The sequence below is a fragment of the Odocoileus virginianus genome, chromosome 1, assembly GCF_023699985.2.
Source record: "Odocoileus virginianus isolate 20LAN1187 ecotype Illinois chromosome 1, Ovbor_1.2, whole genome shotgun sequence".
In the NCBI taxonomy this organism is placed as follows: Eukaryota; Metazoa; Chordata; class Mammalia; order Artiodactyla; family Cervidae; genus Odocoileus; species Odocoileus virginianus.
In genome coordinates this window covers 100,514,097-100,537,453 of record NC_069674.1, presented here as the reverse complement: position 1 = coordinate 100,537,453, position 23,357 = coordinate 100,514,097, and positions in this window count along the sequence as shown.

Sequence of the window (23,357 nt, the reverse complement as noted above, 5' to 3'; positions counted from 1 at the left end):
TTCTTGCCTGGGAAATCCCATGGACAGAAGAGTCCCATGGTGGGCTGCAGTCCATGGGGTCGTGAAGAGTCGGACATGACTAAGTGACTTTCACTTCACTTTCAGTGGTACTAAGATTGTGGACTTTAGTTATTCCTCTACCAAAATACCCGCTTTGAAGTACCTTAGAAGCTAAAATCCTCACTGAAATGTGGGGTTGGGTTCTAACATGCTGGCATGCTGGTAAATCTTTTCTCTGAAGAAAACAAACAGTCATTTTTGGCACTTGACACTTTCTGCTGGGTAGCTATTCCTACCAAGGCTGATTTTAAGCTTTCAGCCTTGAAACTCTGCCCCATAGAGTTATCAGGAGCTGATATCTAAAAGAAAAATTTGAACTTATCTTACAGAGTAACAGATAAGAGAACCTCTTTGCTTGTAAACTGCCTCCTTTGACTAAGTTTACTTTAGTTTGTTTGGTTTTGTTTTTTTCCTTTCTTTTTTCCTCTCTTTAATTTTGTACCTTCCTACCTTCACAAAACCCAGTTGCTTGGTAGGAACTTGGAGTCAACTCCTCTCAGGGCAGGCTGGCTGGGACCCTAAGGCTGGGCCTGTGCAGCTGTCCAGATGAATGGCCTTTAGGTGTCAAAGGGCTGGAAACCCCACCCTCAGCTCTTGCTAAGTGCCTCCACATTGAACAGCAAAAACACGTGACCCAAATGCGCCTTCGCAGAACATAGATTTCCTCCCTTCCTTGCCTCCAGTGGCGTCCCCCCAGCCTGACTACCTGCCTATCTCATAAATTCTCCAACAGCTGGGCTTCTGGGAGGCAGGTCTAAGCCTTGTTCTCCGGTCTCCTTGCCTGGCTGCCTTGTGAATAAACCCTCATCTCAGCCTTTGACTTGCCGCACATCAGGCAAACAAACCTGCTTATCACTCAACACAGGACTGGAAAGAGAGAGGCAACTTTCTTGTGAGCTGGTACAAGCCGATTCCAACACAGCAGTGGTTCCAGACCAGCTCTGCCACTTCCAAGACATGTGTTTTTTAAAAAACATTTTAACAGGAGAAAAAGAAACAAATTTTAATTGTGCCCATGGAGGTCTCTTAGAAATGGAAGCTAAGAAGTGGCCAAACCAGGCAGTTTTTATACTTTTCAGATAAAGAAACAAATACATTTGTGAGGAATCAATAAGGAAACTTTAGGCTTTGGGGTCTCAGTTAAGAATCTAAACCAATTTGGGGTATGGGTTAGTAAAATTAAAGAAGTAACAAGGTTTTTTATATCAGCTTCTCTGTGGGCTTCCTGGCGTGAATATCCCATCTCTAGAGATAAGGGGAGTCCTTCTATCTGCAGATGCTGGGACTTTTCACAGGAGAGATTTATTTCCTGCTTTCAGGGAGACAGAGAAGAGGGTCACAGTGTCCCTCTTCATTGCCCATGTTGTCAGTAAATTTAATTCAAAATAATCAACATTCAATTAAGGCATATTTGGGGCTGGGCTGCCCTGGGCTCCAACAATATTCTGTTCACATAATTCCTGAATATTCAACAATCAGGACATGTGTTTTATGAACCAAACCTTATTCTCTGGGTTTCTGTTTTCTCATCTATACAACAAAGAAGTGAAACCAGACTAAATAGCGGGAAGCTGTTATATAGCACAGGAAGCCCAGCTCAGGGCTCTGTGATGACCTAGAAGGTGGGATAGAGGTTGGGATGGGAGGAAGTCTCAAGAGGGAGAGGATATATGTATTGCTGTTGTTGCTATTCAGTCAGTAAGTCGTGTCTGACTCTTTGCGACCCCATGGACTGTAGCCCACCAGGCTCCTCTGTCCATGGACTTTTCCAGGCAAGAACACTGCAGTGGGTTGCCATTTGCTTATGAATGATTCACACTGTTGTACGACAGAAACTAATACAACTTTGTAAAGCAATTATCCTCCAGTTAAAAAAAAAAAGGAAAAGGAACAGACTAAAGTTGCCCAACATGGGCGATAATAAACAAAAAATTATATTTCCTGGCTCAAAGAAATTTGAGTAACTTTGGATTCCATAAAATAGCTTGATTAAACAGATTTCTTTATAGCAGGACTCCTTCAACACTGTAATATGACTTTAATATATTGACTCTGTCAGAGGAATCTGTAGTGTTTAACTTTTCCCAAATAATTTTAATAGCACAGCTATTAGCAATAGCCAGAACTCTAATATACTATGATACTTTTGCAAACTCTAAAATCAAAAGGAAGGAAGGAGGGAGGGAAGGCAGACAGGCAGGCTCAAAAATTCACCACCTTCTCACCCATTCCTGTCTCCCAATACAGTCCTCACTTTCTGAGTTAGGGGAGCTAAGCGCTGTTGAGAGCTTTTCCTGTTCTGCCTGTGAAACTCAGCTACACCAAGGTTTTCTAATTTAAAGCTGACAGCGATCCTGAAAAACAGGAATTGTTTTCTTCTATCCAATTTCCAGATGAGAAATCCAAGCCTCGCTCAAGGTCACAGTGTGTTTGAAATGAAGGAGGCAACTAATCCTGGCAATCCGAAAGTGCCTCTCCCAAAGACCCTGCTTAAAAACAAAATGAAAGCTGAGTTATACAAGCACAGTCACAGGAATCTGTAGGCGGAGAGCTATTTTAGCAATAGTGACACCTTGTGGCTATGTCTGCCTCAGCTTAATAGCCAGAGAGGCTGAAAGCGACCCTCTCTAGGGCAAGTCACCCTGAGAGCTGAGGCACGGTAGCGATAAGAAAAGAGCTCTGAGAATTGTGAAGGATGATCCCTTTGTCATTTCAGAAATAACCTGAGATAAAAAGAGTCAGAGCTGTCTTTTCTCTTCTTCCCTTTTCTCTTTTCCCTGTTCTTTGATTCCCATGATAAACTGAGAAGCATATATGTTGGCTTTTACATCCTACCCTACATCCAAAGCAAAATAGTACATTTGTTTTTTAAATGCATGGGCAACTCTTTGATGTCGTAAAAAAACACTAATGGGCTTTAATTTCAATGGGATGCTCAGATTCTAGGATGCCCTCTGTATATCCCTTTCATGTGTTTTCCGAGAGATTATAGATGCTTCTTAATAAGATGGAAAGACAGATACACTTCTTTTCTAAAGTAGCCAGAATGATGTTAGCGTCTCAGAAGATAGCAGGGCTGTTGTCATTTGAAGAAATATCTGGAAGGAAATCTTACTAAGATGCAAGGGAAGATAGGAAAGCCAAAAGTGAACAATCCAGTGGAGAAGATGGAAGTAAAAAAAAAAAAGACATTTTACCAACCTTTTATTATAAAACCAAGGCCGTGAACTGGATCTTCAGATCTCAGGGGGAGCCCAAACATTGTGAAAAGTTCCATTGGGGGGATTTCAAGAGTAGAAGGTTGAAGATGCATGTGAACTTGATGCAGATTTTTAGGTGGAGAGGCAGTGGGGAGAGGAGAGGTTTTATTAAATACACAGGCAAAATACAAAAGTGGAAAATGAATGCTTTTATGTCATGCTGCAGCCACATCAGCCCTCAGAACTTCTGTTCTGCCAGGCACAGAAAAGAATACTAGAGGGAGTTAGGAGAGCCGAGCCATGCAAAAGACCAACTCCAAAGCTGTGTGGGAATGCTCTGATGAGCTCAGTGTACTGGGGCCCTCTTTCATCTGCAGGGATGAGCAAGGCTTGGGAAACTTAGTGAAAAGAAAAAGGGAAGCAAGACATAAAGGAGCAGTGGAAAGGGGAGGAATGGAAGAATGGGAGGAAGAGAAGGCAAGCCAATGAGGGTGCCTAATTAATGTCAAAGTTAGGAGATCAACTAAGCTATTTTTACCAGGGAAGTCTTATGTTCAGATACCTGCATGGAAATCCCTCAAAATTCCTGGTTGAAGTGGGAGCCAGTGAGCCCAGGAAGTTGGGCAGGGATTATCTGTCTCTGGACAGTTGCACATGTATTATTTTTTGGCCAGAATGTTCTTTCAACCCTCATCCCTGACCCTCCAACATCACCTCTCATGACTAGTGAGCCCTTTCTGATTTACACCTATGCATGCTCTGCTCCAGAATAATGGCTTACAAACACTGTGTGCCTGAGTCACATGAGACAGTCATGGGGTGCAGAGGGCACGAAGTCCTAACACCGGTGTTAGGACTTTGCTTCATGTGACAGGAGGGAAAGCAGTAGAGAAAATTCTCTGAATTATCCCCCTTTCATAACACAGGGCTGCATCTGTCTTGCTGAGTTTACTATTGTTCTTGAAAACAATTGCTTTATCCCCAAAGCAGGTTCCAAACTACCCAAGGACAGAAACATTTTAATCTTTGCATCCCTGGGCCATTGAAGGCAGTAGATGCCTATCTCCCAGAGAAGGAAATGGCAACCCACTCCAGTATTCTTGCCTGGAGAATCCCATGGACAGAGGAACCTGGCAGGCTATAGTCCACGTGGTCACAAAAGAGTCAAACATGACTTAACTAAACTACAACAACAAAAATGGTCATTTCTTTGCACTGAATACCCAACTCACTCAGTGTAGATCCCATAACTGTTGCTTTCATTCCTAGAGTACCAAACTCCAGCCAATTTGAGATAGAGGTAGTATTTACCTGGCTGGCTGTTAGCTGAGGAAGGCCAATGTTTAGCCAGCAAAGAGAGAGATTTACTAGGAAGGCATCTGGGAGAGTGACCTGCAGAAACAGAGATCAGTGTGTGGATGACAAGTCTGATGAGGAGGCAAAACAGAAATAGAAATGGACCCACCCAAGGGCCACCATAGGGATCCTGCCTGCCTTTGAGCCTGGTCTGCTCACATCTTTACTCTGCCAACTACAAATTGGCACTTGCCAAGAGCGCCAAAGAATTGATGCTTTTGAACTGTGGTGCTGGAGAAGACTCTTGAGAGTCCCCTGGACTGCAAGAATATCAAACCAGTCCATCCTAAAGGAGATCAGTCCTGAATATTCATTGGAAGGACTGATGCTGAAGCTGAAGCTCCAATACTTTGTCGGCGAAGAGCCGACTCATTTGAAAAGACCCTGATGCTGGGAAATATTGAGGGTGGGAGGAGAAGGGGGCGACAGAGGATGAGATGGTTGGATGGCATCACCGAGTCAATGGACACGAGTTTGAGCAAACTCTGGGAGCTGGTGAGGGACAGGGAGGCCTGGGGTGCTGCAGTCCATGGATTGCAAAGAGTCAGACACTGCTGAGTGCCTGAACAACAAGAGCATTGCCAGCGACTGAACAGCAAGGGCATTTGCCATCGGCCTCTGTGGAGACTGAACCCTGCGCTGTTGCGGCTGTTGACCTTCAACACCTCCCGAAAGAGCTCAGGGTATAGTGAGGCACTCTGTGCTCCAGGGAATCTGGTGGGACAGGTCTTCAGATAGCTATGTATTTTCAGGAGATGATTTCATGATCCCAATCCTTGCATCCCTTCATATAGAAAAGTACTAAATCCTTTCATGATGCCATCAGCTTCTTGTGACTAGCAGAAAACCTTTTGTAAAACGAGTGCTTAATTGCATTGAACTCCCCCTTCACAAAAATCTGGTATATTGACCTGCCCCTCTGCCTCTTTGGAGCAGTCTCTCCAGAACTGAGGTACTGTCTCCCGGGCTGAAGTCCTCATTTTGCCCAAAATATAACCTAGCTCGCAACTCTGCAGCTGTGCAGTTTTTTAGCTGACAACTCTCTTTCGCCAAGCCCACCTCTCAAGCCAGACCCTTCTGGACTGCTCTCTTGGTTTGAATCACTTCAGGTGCTCTTCTAAGTAGGAGAAGCTGTCTTGTAAGAAGTAATTTGCCTGTATCAAACGTGCAGGGCTAGCAATGCATGATAACTTAATTAACACATTTCCAGATAGGATAGCCCTAAGATAACAAAAGAGAGGGTAAAAAAAGCCCTCATAATTCATCTTTGGAAATGAAACTCCTTATAACAAAATCACCAAACCATCTGTCAGAAGCTGCCATTACACTGCTCCCCAGTGAGCAAGGCGAGCTTGCAGGGAGTGATGTTTACCCCGCGAGGCTTCTCTGACCTGGGTTCCGAATCCCTAAACCAGTCTCTAAGACCCTCTTTGCTCTAACTGGGAAAAACACAAACTGGTAAAGATATTTCATTATTATTTATTTAAAGAAAGTTCCAGGCTTGGGAGCAGAGAGATGGTAAGAGCAGAATCCTCAACTTCCCTCCATACCTCCTTTCGTGCCTGGCAGAGGACTTCCCTGGTGGCGCAAACGGTGAAGTCTGCCTGCAGTGCAGCAGACCTGGGTTTGATCCCTGGGTCAGAAAGATCCCCTGGAGAAGGAAATAACTACCCACTCCAGTATTACTGCCTGGAAAGTTCCATGGACAGAGGAGCCTGGTGGGCTCCACTGAGTCGCAAAGAGTCAGACACGACTGAGCTAACACCCTCACGCGGAGCTGCAAGGCCACCCTCATTTAATTCCTACAGGGATGTCATTCATTATCCTGACAAGGAGGATCCTCGATTAAAGACGCTCACAGTTGTGTGTTCAGTTACCTTGCTCTTTGAAGAACTCAGCTGGACAAACTGCCAACTTGTCTAGCAGTTTCCTCTGGGATGGCCCGAGTACCCACCCAGTTTTCCCCTTCTCCCTTCCAAGACTCCCAGAAACATTGCCTATCATTGACAAAATGCTGTGTGCCATTTTAATTGGTCCTTGACGATTTTTCATGATATGGTTCTCCAGTTTTTTTGCTTCTTTTCAGGTTCCACTGAGGCCATGTGCATGCCTCTTGTTCATTATTTCGTTTATCAATTATTATTATAAAGTATAAATGTGCACTCTAGAAAATACATGAGTCTTAAAGATAAATAATAAATAGTGGAAAATAAAACTGGTCCCAAATCTTCCCAGCTTGACTGGCCAGTTGAAGCTACTAATGTTTCTATTATCATAAAGAATGTGTCAGAATGAACACACTCACCCAGTTTCTGTCTCCTACAAGGATTTTCTAAAATGTACCTTATCAAGATAAAGGGATGCAATATTGGGCACCAGGAAAGTCTTAGGGCCTCTTTACTCCCCAGGTCTTCACTCTGAAGTGGGTTTATAAGAAGCCACTCCTCGATATAAGTATCATTTAGGAATTTCTCACCCAATTTAGCTCAGCTTCTCCCTGGCCTCTTGATACCACTGAACAAGTTGTCAAGAAACAAAACTACTTGGACGGAATGAAGTGACAGGTGCATAAAACACCAGACTATCTCGAGGTTCATCAGAAATGCTGCCTTGCATATGGAAAATGCAATCCATTTTTCCTGCCCAAAGAAAGAGGTGGTGAAAAGATTTCCTTCTCAAATATTCATTTTAAGATAAGAGGTAGGGAGAAAGAGATCTCTAAGCATTTGATTTTGGATGATTTCTTTGAAGGTTACCTTAAAGCTATGACAGCCCTTTATCAGAACACAAGAAATGTAAATGACAAGCAGTCATTTACAGAGAATAATGCACAGTCGTCGGAAAAGGAATAAATGTGCCGATACCCTGGGAGAGCGGACTGGGCTATGGTGCCGCGGCTTCCCTTCCGGCTATCGCTGGGCGGGCATGAGGTGCACTTGGTAACTGACTTTGTTCAACCCTTTAATCAGAGTTTTTTTTTTTCTTACTGTTAAGAAAGAAAAATAATAGAGTAAGTCCTTTGCTGACAGCATTCCTTTCGTTTGCTTTATTAGCATGTATGTTTTTACTAATAGTTGCATGGAATGACAATTCTAGGATGGGATATAGGGATTAAGTTAAGGAAAAGGTTTTTGTGATGTCAGCCTAAGGTTGAATTTGAGTTCCCCATATTCTTACTGAGTGACCTCACCAAGTTGACTAATCTGATCTCATCTGTATAAGGGAGAGAAAACTAGTGCTTACATGCTTATTTAAAGGATTACTATGAAGATAAAAGGAGATGATAAAATCATGTAAGAAACTGAATGGGTTGCTATGAAAGTCTTGCAACTTTCACTACATTTACTAGGAGAGAGCATGTTGAGGAGTGTTATTGGGTTTTTTTTGTGTGTGTTTTTTTTGGCATAGGGCAATAATTCTTAATTTTGGTTGCATGTTAGAATAATCTCCATAATTTTCTGAAAGTAGCAGTGCCCAGACCTCACCCTCAAAATTCTTACATAACTTATCAGAGGTAGATTGTAAACATTTGTGGTTTTTTAAAAATCTTCCCTGATACTCTGGTTTCTCTTCAGATCAAATAAATCTTTCATCTTTTTTAAAAAAAAGCTTCCCAGTTGATCTGAACACACAAAGGTTGAGAAATCTGCTCTAATGATGAAAGAGTGAAAGTGAAATCTGTGAGTTCCATCTCCCTACCAATTATTTGGCAGGTAGGTGGCTTAGACAGTGAAGAATCTGCCTGCTGTGCAGGAAACTTGAGTTGGATCCATGGGTTAGGAACATCCCTTGGAGGAGGGAATGGCTTACCCATTCCAGTATTCTTGCTTGGAGAATTCCATGGACAGAGGAGCCTGGTGGGCTACTATCCAAGGGGTTGCAAAGAGATGACTATTTAGATTTTTTTTTAATAAATGTTTCTCATTTTCCTATCTCCTCAGTTTCCTAATTTATTTATCTTTCTTTTGCATTGTGTGTATTTTTGTGAGCCAACTGAAAGTCTTTTGGGAATAGACAGAGTTTAAATAATGAAGCTGAAGGATGAACCAAACCAGGTTGCCCAAGTTATTTAGATGTTTCTGTAAAATCTTAAGGAAGTATTATAAAAGTCTTGAAATAAAACTTCTTTTGCTATAAAACTTATCTATAAAGAATATTCATTGCATATGAATATTCATTTGCCAATACTTGGCTTGCTTCTTTTAGAAAAAGAAAACACCAAAAGAAATAAAGAAACAATAGGCCTATATCAAAACTTCAAAAAAAAGTTTTGATATCTTTAAAACTTGCTTAGTTTTCTGAACTCTGTATTAGTGTAAAATTCTGAGTACAGAGCTTATTAATGTGTTGACTGAGCTTTTTGTGACAAGAGGGAAACCTACCTATATCAGGACTGGGTTATTGAAATAGCATAACCACCATGGTTGTAGGATCTGAAATTGTGAGACTGAACTGAATGAAACTGAATCACAGGGTTCAACTTATGTATTTGGTCAGAACTCCATGTGATGAAGCCAAGTCTCTTGTTCATAATTAAATATTACGATAGTCTACTATAATTTTATCTTAATGAAATCAAAGCAGTCATATTAAGCAATTAGGGCACTATTAAATCTTTCTAATATAAGCATAAAAATTACATAAAATCTTCCATAATTGATCAGATTTAATTCCATAGCACCAAAACTTGCTGCTTCAGTTAAAATAGGACATAAGTGGGTAAGTGCCTTTTAAGCACTTCAAAATAATAATGGATATAGAAGGTCACAATCTTGACATAGCAGAAGGAAACACTGCTATAAATGAAACCTTGAACTGTGAAAATACTCCACTTATTCCAGTTTATATATTTAAATTCAATCCCTTCCCAATTTAGGTTGCACAGAACATCTAATACAAAAGTTCTAATACAGAACTTCTAATGTTTTGATATCCTTCCTGTCTGTGCTTAAGCATTATCATAAAAAAAAAAAAAAACTACCAGAAAATCAATCTTTTGAAACTTAATAAAGTATATTTTTCAGAGCAAGACAAAATCAAGAGAAAAATTAGGTCCATTTTCCCGCCAGACAGCTGGCAGGGAAGTAAGAGCTCTGACTTGATCATACTTCAGGCATGCTGGCAAACGATGAGGTTTCAGGAGATGTCGCAGTGCCGTTGTGTGATGGTCTCTTTGCAAAATAGGAACGAGTGCATCTTCTACGTTCCTCCAGCTGGTACAGGAGTTATGTGATACTGACCTCTGCTCTTTCTGGCGAGGAAAGAAGAGAAGAAAGAGCTATCTGTTGTCATTAGTCTATACAGTAGGAGCTTTGCAAATATGTGAATTATAGACAGAAGGAATTAATGTGCTTAGTCACTCATTTGTGCCCGACTCGTTGCGACCTCATAGACTGTAGCCTGCCAGGCTCCTCTGTCCATGGAATTCTCTAGGGCAAGAATACTGGAGTGGGTTGCCATTCCCTCCTCCAGGGGATCTTCCCAATCCAGGGATCAAACCCAAGTCTCCTGCATTGCAGGCAGATTCTTCATCATCTGAGCTACCAGGGAAGCCCAAGAATACTGAAGTGGGTGGCCTATCCCTTCTCCAGGGGATCTTCCCAACCCAGGAATCAAACCAGGGTCTTACAGAGTTTTAAAACTCATTAAAACTTTCTGCAGTATGTGCCGATTTATATGTGTGTGTGTGTGTGTGTGTGTGTGTGTGTGTGTGTATGGAGTAGGAAATGGCAACCCACTCCAAAAAATCCCATGGACAGAAGAACCAGTCCAAGGGATCACAAAGGGTACACACACACTTAGGTATAGATAACATTGTTTTTAAATTACAGTAGCAAATTCAAAGATGAATTCATTTTCCCTCATGTGCTCCATCTCATAACCTCTGGGATACAGCACATTTCTATTTCCCTGAATTGCCTCCCCCCACCCCCCTTAATTGGCCTCTCTTGATAATTCCACAGGATAAAGAGGGAAATAGTCTCTGGGATTAAGTAACACTGCACAGGTGCAAAATGTACCATTGAAAAGCTAGGGAGACCTCAAAGGTGGAAGCTCCAACTATAAATTAAACAGAAGACACATAGCCTCATCAGTGCCCATCTGCTGGTCAACTGGGGATGCTCTTGTCAGAAGAATCTGCACATGTAACAAGCCTGTTTCAATGCTACCCGCAGCATGAAACTGATTTCTATTCTGCGTGGTAATAGATTATACAGCTTCAATTTTCAGTGGACATGCCCTAACATATTGGGTCTCTCAGGAGACACAGCAGAGGCATTGACAAGGAGGGGCAGAGGGCTAAGCAGAATCATGCCATATTTGAAATGTTTTGTTCATGATAACTAGCAAACTAAGATTACCAAATAGTATGATTCACCACTTGCAGCTGTCAAAAATAATAGCGTCTCTTATTAGACCCCTGTTACACAATGACTGCCTAAATGTCCAGTTTCTGAAGCATATGTGTGTTCACAAATTGATTATAAGATGAGATGTCTAACTTGTAATATATGGGAAAGAATTATTTCCATATAGCTTTGCTTTTGTGGTGAGAAATAGAGTAAGGAAGAATACTTGCGGCAGCAAACAGAACTCAGTACCGCACCACAGGAAATAGTGGTGATACCTGCCGATGTTATGTGGCCTTTGCTAGAACGGTCTCTTAGCAGTCACTTAACTAAGCTGGAAACACATTTGCCCAAGATTGAGTGGTTTCCTGGGACCCAGGACTTTGAGTGGCAACATCAAGAACATCCCAGACAAACAGGGCTGAGTTGATCATCTGCTGGAAACTTTTCACTTATCATCAGTACCCACTTCGATCTGAAATAGTGTAAAACCATATGTCAGCTACCAACAGACTCACTCTGAGCTGGATGACTCTTGTGGTGTAATTTAAAGGAAGACAGAGTGACAATAGGCCTTCCCAGGTGGCTCAGTGGGCAAAGAATCTGCCTGCAATGAAGGAGATGCAGGAGATGAGGGTTCGAGCCTTGGGTTGGGAAGATCCCCTGGAGAAGGGCATGGTGACCCACTCCAATATTTTTGCCAGCAAATTCCCATGGACAGAGGAGCCCAGCAGCCTATAGTCCCTAGGGTCACAAAGAGTCAGACACAACTGAAGCGACTTAGCATGCAAAGTGATAACAGATTTTTCAAGATTACCAAACTATTAGATTTTGGCAAATAGTTAAAGAATTTCATCATTTTTTTCTAATCTGTACTGATGGTTTGGACACAGTGATCTAAGAGATGACTAAGAAGATTTGGCAATATGATCTGTATATATATCAGAGTTAAGTAAAAGTCACTTAGTCCTGTCTGACTTTTTGCAACCCCATGGACTATAGTCTATGGAATTCTCCAGGCCAGAATACTGGAGTGGGTAGCCTTTTCCTTCTCCAGGGGATCTTCACAACCCAGGGATCAAACCCAGGTCTCCTACATTGCAGGCAGATTCTTTACCAGTTGAGCTACCACGGAAGTCTATACATATCAGACAGAAGTAAAACTGAAAGGATATTAGGTTGGATTTAGCTAATTTCAACCTAGATTAAATTGTTAACATTACGTGTTTAGAGTAATTTAAGACCAGATTTCATTACTTGAATACTGTAGTGCATACAACTAGGATATTCCAACAAGATTTTCCTTCTGGAGGCCACCAGGCAAGGTGACCAGTTATGAACAGTGTGTACCCTGGAGGAAGTGAAAATTTCTGCCATCAACCACCCTGGGAACTGGCAGCTCCAGGACAGAGAATGAAACTAGAGAGGGGAAATGTAAAATGTAAATCACAGACACATCCAGAATTCTCCTGGAGAGAGGCTAGTAATACTGACAGGAAAAACAAATCGATTAGGATCCCAAGCAGAGAGGTGCACTGTCCCTAATGGGACTCCACTTAGCACTTTTCCAGGATGTTCATCTGATGTCACTCCCCAATTCTTTACTTAAATAAATCTTGTAAACACCTGCAGGTTGGTCTCAGCTGGGCTATGAAAAGTTAAGAGTTTTTTTTTTTAATATTTTCCCCCTAATTGCTTCCTTCCTCATGAAATTTTCATGCTGCAGATAGAATGTATCTGTTTATGTACTATATACACTTCTGTGCTTTATATATTGCAAGAGGAAGAGGAGTAAGATGTTCTCAGCCCTCAAGAACCAACTCTCACCCTTGTGGATGCGATATCACCCCCATCGAGGATAGATGGAGAAGGGATAATAATTTGAGAGACCCTGCATTCTCAGCCCTGCAGGAGGTGACCCGCAGTGGGGCAAGTGGCAACTCAAGGGGCAGAGGAGAGATCAGAGAAGGCTGAGACCCCAGAAAACAGCCTGGATTTGCAGAGTATGTAAACATTCCCGGGAGAGACACTGGGGTCCCTGCAGTTGAACAGAATGCTCATTCTAAGTCATCAGAGTATGGTTATTAACAGAAATGTAATTTTATTTTGCAGGTATAAGCTAGTAAGCCCAGGGAACATTTGGCTTACAAATGTAAGTCAAACATTTTTTGATAAAAATTGATAAAGAAGGTGAGGCTTAGAGCTCTCAGTGATGGTGGAACATCATGCATAGTCCCAACGGAGAGCCATATGTGATGAAATACAACCAGAACACAATAATCAAGATGATTAATGTCTCTGAAAACAAAGGCCAAAGTTGAAATTATTAACCAATAGCTATGCTATGGAGTGTGTTTCAATGGCTAAGGCTGAACTGGTATTCTGGTAAAAGATAACCAGAGACAATAAAATCAGACTTGAAATGCACAGTGAAGCTTCCTATGTTATAAACTCTACCCATCTTCAGTCTTTGGCACTTTGGACAATATTGTCTGCTCTGCAGAAAGCAGCATGTTGCACGGTGGGAGGATTTTGGTTAGGAGTTCTAAGCTGTTTCCAGCTGTGATATCCACATTTCTGGTTCTTCACTTGCTGCCCATCAATCCTATAATCTGTAAAGTGCAGAAGTTAAAGTAGGTATCTCTCCACCTTTAACATGATTTGAAGATATAGAATTATATGCTTTGCTTTCCCATGCCCCAAAGCATCTAATATTTGATGAGTAATCCAACAGTCAGCAATTACGTATTTACTAAGTAGGTCCTTCTTTTCACATTGACTGAACGTTGAGACAGGGCTGGATTAACACACTTCATTCAACTGGAGCTCCTTTCCCTACTCACAAATATCTAAAATGTATTGTATACATAAGTAAGGATAGACTTTAGAAGCAAGTCACACAGGGAGAGGTAATGCAATGACAAATTTATAGCAGGATATATGGGATCCTTTACTGAGAGGAGAGTTTGATAAAGAGAAAGGAAAGACCAGAAGGTGAAGAACGCCTTGACCTAGAGAAAGGACATGTGAGTAAAGGAACAACTAGTTAGGAAGCCAAGGCTGTTTTGCTGTTGATACCCTTAACTTAATGCCCTTGGGTATATCCTGAGAACTCCAATAGTCTAGCGTGACAATGCCTTTGACTTGAGTTGTGTGTTAAATATACTTATCTAAAGATAGATTCAAACCCTTAGCCACCATTCTATTATGGAGGGGAAAATGACAGGAGTTGACTTCAGTTGATTAAAACAGAGCATCAAGTATATGGATGACATGACCTTTAATAAAATGGAATATACCCGGATTAACGAAGTTAATGATACACCTGTTTTATCACTTTAAGCTTTTTTTTGTTCTTTAAAACATAAGCAAAAGTTATGTAGTTAGACTAGGAGAGAGAAGTTAACATTTGAAACCCAAAGTAGCAAATCAGTTCAGTTCAGTTAAATAGAGAAATTATTTTTGACTTGGAGTATTTTTTTAATTGGTTGGACTTCCCTAGTGGCTCAGTGGTAAATAACCACCTGCAAATGCAGGAGAGGCAGGCTTGATCCCTGAGTCAGAAAGATTCCCTGGAGAAGGAAATGACAGCCCACTCCAGTATTCTTGCCCGAAAAATGCCATGAACAGAGGAGCCTGGCAGGCTAGAGTCCATGGAGTTGTGATAGAGTCAGACATGACAGTGACTCAACAGCAATAACAACAATGTTTATTGATTAATACACCACTGGCCACACTTGAGTTTAAAAAAATCTGATGTATTTTGTTATATTAAAAAAGCAGCACAAAGTGTATTAATCCAGCTGTATAACTCCACAATGCAACTGTGAGGAAAAGACTTTTCCTCATTTTTTCCTATGGACTGCTAAATCACCATTGCAGCCTAGCTTCTGTACCATCCTCCCCGTGTGCACTGTGACTTCCAGCCACACTCCAGAACTGCTAACTGGCCCCCCAGTCCCCGGCCTGTGTCCACACAGCTTCTGAGTCTTATCGCCTCTAGTACCATCAATAACCATCTAGTTCCTCCATGGACCACAAGCTCCCCAAGGACAGCGACCGATTACTCATCTTAGTCTTCCCGGGCACCTGGAGCAATATCTGCATAATATATATGCTCAATTAGTGTTAACTGAATAAAAGTAAACTACTGTAATTTTCAGTGGCCTTCTAATTATGTAAAGCAATGTAACTATAGTGAGTGCCAGAATCCTAAAAGTAACATAACAGTGTTTCTCTGTTCGAAATTAAAATTGTTTAGAAATGAAAAAGGAAATGAATTTTTAGTCAAATATGTATTTTCTGATTTATATAAGCACAAGCTATCCTGAGATTACTGTTTCTCATGCCTTCTTTTATATGACTATGTAGAGAAATGAAACCTCTTGTTACTTTTTATTTGTCCTGTTTGGTTTTAATTAGCATCGTTAACATTGAACAAAACATGCAAACTTAGGAAACAGCTAGATAATGATATTTTTCATTTTTTAATCCCCATATTTGAAAGCCTGTAGATATAGCCACTTGGTGTCTAAATATTTATCTACAGAATGTCAACAGATAGGAAAAAGTGTAAATAGAAGTGCTAGTGATTTTAATGAGAACTAGCTCTGAAATCTAAGATTAGCTGGGTCTCAAGTATTACAAATAAATACTTACTCTTCTGGACCAATACTTATCCGGATCCAACATCAAACACAGCTATGACAAACTTTCTATGACATTTTCCTGAACAATGAGTGAAAAGATGAATATGATGACAAATATTAACTCTGTGGTTCCATTTGTCTCCCTATCCCATGGCCAGGTCTGTATAATTTATCAGCTGTAGTGTCCATGGATAGATTTCATGTGCTACCATGCACTAAAGAACCAGGATATATTTTTGAAGAATTGTTGATAATGCCAGCTAAATTGTTAGACAGGAAAACAAGTGTGAGATGGCAGGCCATTTCACAGATCTCCAAAAGGTCATATTGAAGTGAATAATCTGCTAAATTATTTTAGAATCTGGTGCTAATTTATATAAAGACTCAATCAGTTTCTGAATATTGATCTATGAATGGATTTATAATAAAGCTGTAATACTCTTTGTTTTACATGTGTTTATATTTACAACTCCCACAGTTACTTCAGGGGCTTCTCAGGTGGCACTTGTGGTTAAAGAACCTGCCTGCCAATGTAAGACTCAGGTTCGATCCCTGGGCCAGGAAGATCTTCTGGAGAAGAAAATGGCAACCCACTCCAGTATTCTTGCCTGGAGAATCCCATGGACAGAGGAGCCTGGAGGCCTATAGTCCATATGGTCACAAAGTCAGACACGACTAAAGCGACTTAGAATGCATGCTCTTTGCAATGGGATTTTGTGGATTAGTTAGTAAAGTCCCTGGCATGAAGTATGCACTTAGGAAACAACTGTTAGCTTTAGAGCAAAATAGGTATCTAAGCATATACACATATAGCTAATATATCTATATCTACATCTCCATATTAGATACATGTGCTTGTGAAATGTTGATCATGACTATAAAGTACGAATTAAATTATGTCTGTTTAAAAGTTAGGAATAACTACTAGAAGAACAGTAATATTCTAAGATGTGCTGTGTTCTCAGTTGCTAAGTTGCATCTGACTCTTTGCCATCCCATGGGCAGAGGAGGCGGGCTACAGTCCATAGGATTTTCCAGACAAGAACACTGGAGTGGGTTGCCACTGCCAAATCCAGATCTCCCCGACCCAGGGAGCAAACCTGTGTCTCTTGCGTAGCCTGCACTGGCAAGCAGATTCTTTACCGCTGAGCCAACCTGAGAGGCCTTTAACGTTCTAAGATATAACTGTGTGAAAGGAGAGATTTGAAAGATAAGGGTCCTGTGTGCAGTATTATACCAATAAATACGAAATAAATTGCTCAATCTACTGTTAAAGTTTTAATTATAAAAACTGGCACAGATAAGTAGAATACCTAATTAAACCATTATCCATTGACCATAAAGCAATCAAAATAAAAATATGCCCAACCTTCAAAAGGTACTAATTCCTAATTCCTTTACAGATGACGTCTACTAAATCTTCAAGGAACATGGAATTCCCAGCTTATACAAACTGTTTCAGAGCATAAGAAAATATGGAAAGCCACTAAATTTATTCTATGACTCACAAAAAACACTGGAACCAAATATGATACTATGAATAGTGTTAGCAAATTACAGCAAACTATAGGACACTCTCATTATGTACAAAAATTGATAGCTTGTCTAGAGACTTACATAACCCATTGTAAAGTATACAAAAAAATGTCATTTTTCATAGGCACAAAAACAACAAAATAGCTAATAATATAACCATTTAGTTTTTAAATCCATGGAAAAATATAGAATGCTACTGAGGGATATAAAACAATGATTTCATACACAGAAAGATATATTTATGGATTCATAAACTCAGTATTATGACTATTAATTATAACCATATTAATTTATCAATTTACTTAATTTCAAATCAAATCCCAATAAAATTTTTCACAACAGTTGAAAATTTAAGTCATGTATAAGAGTAAATGCAAAATGGTAGCCAAGGCAATATTTAAAAACAAAGATGGATTTTCCCTGTGTGACTTTAAAATGTATTATAGAGTACAGTAATTAAAAGTGTGTGGAATTAGCTAAGGAACAAATACATCAGTGAAATTAAATAGATAATACAGAGAATGGCCTATGTATAGTAGGGAAATTAGGCATTATAGATGTAGCATTTTATACCGGTGGAGAAAAGACAGATTATTCAATAAATACTTCCCAGGCAATTGTCTAATCATTTTGAAAAATATTTATATTCTTCCAGATGGCAATTATAATGTTAATTTCTGAATGGATGAAATACCTAAATGTAAAAGACAGCACAATAAAAATTATAGAAGAAAGTAAAAATGATTAAGTTTTTGTGCTTGAAATGGGGAAGATCTTGTGACAAGACACCAAAAATTGATGTTTGACTGTATCAAATGTTAGAACTTCTCATTGATAAAATGCATCATTAATAGAAAAAACAATTAAGACATTCAGAGAGAAAATGCTTGCAATGATGATAGAGGGTTTTCATCAAGAATATACGCAGAATTTCTACAAATCAATAAGAAAAGATGTGCAGTACAATAAGAAATCAGTAAAAGAAACAGCTTACTGGTGTGGGTAGCCTTTCCCTTCCCCAGGGGACCTTCCCAATGCAGGGATCTAACCCAGGTCTCCCACATTGCAGATGGATTCTTTACCAGCTGAGCCACAGGGGAAGCCCAAGAATACTGGAGTGCGTAGCCTATCTCTTCTCTAGCAGATCTTCCAGACAGTAATCAAACTGCGGCCTCCTGCATTGCAGGCAGATTCTTTACCACAACTGAGCTCTCAGGGAGGCCCTAATTCAAAGAACAGAAACTCCAAAAGATCAATGCAGATATAAAGATTTATTCAACCTCACTAATACTCAGGGAAATAAAAATTCAAACAACATATTCATCTATCATATTGTCAAAAACTTAAAAGTTTAATGATATCAGATATTTATGAGGGTGCAAAGAATGCAATACTGTCATAGAGTTTAAAATTTCAAACACTTTTAACACATTTCCCAGGAACAACTGGACACCTACTCTGAAAAGTTACTATGCTTGGGAATAAGGTGGTGTGAGTAAAATGTTTGCTACAAAAGATAGAATTATCCTATGTATCTCTTAAAATTATCAGTACAGATTTGGACCTGTAGGGCACTGACACCATGAAAACTGAAAGTGTACTAGAATACAGTTCCAAATAAAATTTAGAATTGCTACTCAAAGAGGGAGAAGATGCCAGAGAAGCAAATGATAAGGATGTCCACTGCAAATGTCTACCTTTGTAATTAAACATTCATATTTAAAAAGACAGAAAAATCATGTGTTTGCATTCAAGTCGTGTAACTTACTAGTGATGTTTTCTTGGATAAATGCTTGTAGTTTTTCCTCTTTAGTAAGTTGTACACCATAGAGTCATCTTTAAAGGTTAAATAAGAGTAGATAGGTAGACAGTCTGTCCAATACTTGGTATAAAACTGATGTTTAATAACTGTTATAAGGTGTTACCTGTTGCCCACATGCCTGCTCAGTTTCTCAGTCGTGTCCGACTCTGCTACCCCATGGACTATAGCCCACTAGGCTCCTCTGTCCATGGGATTTCTCAGGTAAGAATACTGGAGTGGGTAGCCATTCCCTTCTCCAGGGGATCTTCCCAACCCAGGGATCAAAGCCGGGTCTCCTGCATTGCAGGAGGATTCTGCACTGTCTGAGCCACCAAGTGTTACCTGTTACCGTCCTAGAAATATGACATAAAGCCAACAACACCCAAAGCCACTGATAATTACAACATTAGTTACAAAGGAGAGAAGGATGAATGACAGATTGTTCCATGATCCGAAGATAACTTTTGTTATCTTTTTTTCCCACCCACTACCCTGCCCCGCCCCCAGCCCAGATTCTACCATTTTATGGGGCAATGGTTTTGATGTCGCTAGCCTATAATAATTAGCCTAAAATAAAGTCTTATTTTCCTAAGGCTGTTTATCTCTTCTGAGGAAGACTGCTTGCACTAATGGCTCAAGTCAGGGTCTCCCTACAGCTATCTTTAGGATGTGGCTTTGAAATTCTTCCCATCAACAGGTAGAGTCTATATCCCTGTTCCTTGAGCACAAGATTACCTTCAGACTTGTTCGGCCAATAGAATGTGGGGGAAGCAACAGCTTACCAGTTCTAAACCTACGTTCTCAAAACATTTACCTCCGCTTCCTCAAAACCTGGAAGAACCACTATGTTGAACGAGCCTGGGCTAGTCTACTGGACAGCGAGGGGCCACGTCAAGAAGAGCTGAGGCACCCCAGTTACTAGTCGGTGGATGCTTGATTTTGTGAAGTGGCACTACCTAGATCAGGAGAGCTGCTTACCCCACCTGCAGATGACCAGATATGCATGAGTGGGTCCAGCTGAAACTTGAAAAATCACCTAGCTGCCAGAGAGGTTTGAACAACAGCAAACAGTTGTACTAAACAGTGAGAGCCAACAATTCACCTTGTCTAGAAGATGCACTCTCTTGTTGCTAAACACCAAGCCTTTCAGGATGGTCTTCCTGAGCATCCTTAGAATCCTTCTTCTTTGAGGACTGGTGCTTTTTATGGAACAAGGGGTCCAAACAACACAGGTAGGACCAGCCTCTGATGCCCTCCTGCCTGATGCCCCTCCCTTGTCCCTGATTCAGCAGCTACTAGAAGAAGCCCCTGGCAAGCAGCAGAGGAAGCCATAGGTCCTAGGGCATCCCTTGTGGTGTATACCTGAGTTGTACCAGCATTTGGCTGATGCAAGTGAGCACCTTGGGGAGAACTACACCACTGGGGCCGCCATGTGTGGTTTGTTGAGCTAGGTCGCTCAGTCATGTCTCTTTGCAACCCTGTAGACTGTAGCCAGCCGGGCTCCTCTGTCCATGGGGATTCTCCAGGCATGTATACTCGAGTCGGTTGCCATGCCCTCTTCCAGGAGATCTTCCCAACCCAGGGATCGAATCCAGGTCTCCCTCATTGCAGGTGAATTCTTTACCATCTGAACCACCCAGGAAGCCCTTGAGGCTGGTGAGGCCACTGGCAAATGTAGCAAGGCCTCTCAGAGGCCCCTGGCACATAACAGACCCTAGACTTTCCTCTGAGACCAAACTGGGTAGCATATCAGCCAGTCAGAGACCCTGTGGCTTACCACCATCAATTTCACCTAAACAGTGAGAGCAACCCAATTCATCTTGTCTGTAATATGCACTTTGGCTTTTTCTGGAAATAACATGCTCAGTTTCCCCATCTCTGTCTTATAGCTCCTGAGTTAAGAAATATTTATTTTAAAATATGTAACAAAGTAGAAATTTAAATCTCTGAATTTTGGTAAAATTAGGGTCATTCATCACTTTGGACCAACTTTTGGTTTGCCTTCTTGAATTCATGAGAAAACATTTGTGCCTTTTTCATGTGTTTTTGTCGTTTCTGTTCAAGGAGAGTAGAAATGTATAAATAGCTGGGGAAAACATGCATGATTTTTTTTAATGTGTTAACCTTTAAAAAGAAAACAAACAAAGAAAATAATACTGTTACTTAACTCTCCTTCAGGAATTGTTGTTTTCCACCTGGTATGCTCTCCACAATTTTAGGTAGAATTGGTTTTACATCTATTCCCTCAACATCTAACTCTTAGACCAGTATGTGACTGAGCATCTTCCACTTTAATTGATCTAATTTGCACACATAATTCTGATGGAATTATTCATTGTAAAGTGTACCTTTGGGCCTCCCAGAACTCTGCCTTTTTTCTGTGAATCCATTTCATTAATTTATCTGCAAATTTCCCTTCCTCTAGAGTCTTCTCTTGGTTATGTAAATACTTTTGTACAGATTTTTCATTAGACACTGTTCTGAAACACTGTGTTCTTTCATTTTTTCCTGTTTAGACTTGGACATAGACCTTGAAGCTCACAGCTGCAGTTTTAATGATCTTTTTTTCTGATGAATCGAATATATTTGTTATGTATCTGCTTCATTAATAACACAGTTGTTGTAATAAACACTGAAATGTTCATACAGAATTCTAGCCCTTAAAGGCCGGAATGCCATTTCCAACAAAATTTAATCTTATTTTTGAAGGGGTGTTAGTAATAAAGATATATGCTTTTCATGAGAATTTTACCCTGGTCTGTTCTACCATAGACTAAAGGAACAATTGAAGAGAGTGAATACAGAAAGAGCTGTGATGGCAACGCAATTCCATTATTTTATTTCTGTGTGGCATCAGTATCATTAGCAGTCAATTTCAGTTGTTTCTGCTTGAACTGTGACCTTAAAGAAGCCTTGTAAATAGACTGAATCATGTGGACACCAGCAAATACACCCAACCTGTCAGTCCATATAAACTCGCTTTATATCACATCAACCTTTAATTATTTTTTCCCATGTTTCTGTCCCTCATAAATGATGAGCTTGTAGAGGACAGGGATTTGTCTAAAATACAATGGATATTCTAGACAGTGTATTAAAAAAAAAAGACATCACTTTGCTGACAAAGGTCCATATAGTCAATGCTATGGCTTTTACAGTAGTCATATACAGATGTGAGCTGGATCATAAAGAAGGCTGAGTGCCGAAGAACTGATGATTTCAAACTATGGTGCTGGAGAAGACTCTTGAGAGTCCCTTGGACTGCAAGGAGATCAAACTAGTCATTGGAAGGACTGATGATGAAGCTGAAGCTCCAATACTTTGACCACCTGATGCGAAGAGGCGACTCACTGGAAAAGACCCTGATGCTGGGAAAGATTAAAGGCAAAAGGAGAAGTGGGCAGCAGAAGATGAGATGGTTAGATAGCATCACTGATTCAACAGACATGAATTTGAGCTAACTTTGTGAGATAGCGAAGGACAGGGGAGCCTGGTGGGCTGCAGTCCATGGGGTCACAAAGAGTTGGACACAACTTACAGACTAAACAACAACAATGGATATTCAATTAATATTTGAAGAGAGAGGGAAGAAAGAAAAGGGGGGAGGGAAAATTCAAAGCAGGTGCACATGTATAACTATAAGACTTACAAAACGAAGAATAGTCATATTGCAGATATTGCAGCTGGGCTAATGTTGAAAGCTTATATTCATGAGTGGGTGGGGGAGGGTCCATCTTTGGTAGAGTACATCACAGCTGCCACTCTGAATCTTGTGCCAGTCTTAGAGATTGAGATACTTTTTTTAAAAAAAGTTCCTTTTGCATTTTAAAAAATTTTTATTTATTTTTGGCTGCACTGGGTCTTCTTCGGTTTATGTGAGCTTTCTCTAGTTGCAAAAAAAAAAAGTTAAAATCCAAGGAGGATCAGAAGGCAAGTATGCAGAAAATGCTATTTCCCCAGGTTCACTGTATTGTCTCGTAAGGGAAGATGGGTCCGACTGCCAATAACAGTCTTAAATAAAATAATCAAGTGAGACTGAGACAGTAGGCTTCGCACATGGGCAGGGCTCCTCTTGGTTGCAGTGGGCGGATTCTCATGGCAGTGGGTTCTCTTGCTGCAGGACGTGGGCTCTAGAGCTTGGGCTCAGGAGCTGCGGCACATGGGGTTTAACTGCTCTCCAGCATGTGGAATCTTCCCAGGCCCGGGATCGAACCCGTGTCCCTTGCATCAGCAGGTGCATTCTTAGCCACTGCCCCACCAGGGAAGTTCAGACAAAGGTACTTTTGCAGGCAAGTAACTTGTCACTTTTAACTGCTACCAGCTATGCAACGTCAGTCCTCTCCACACCTCAGGCTCTTGTTTAACTTCAGCTTCCTGGCTGGTGAGGAATGAGGACGGCTCAACT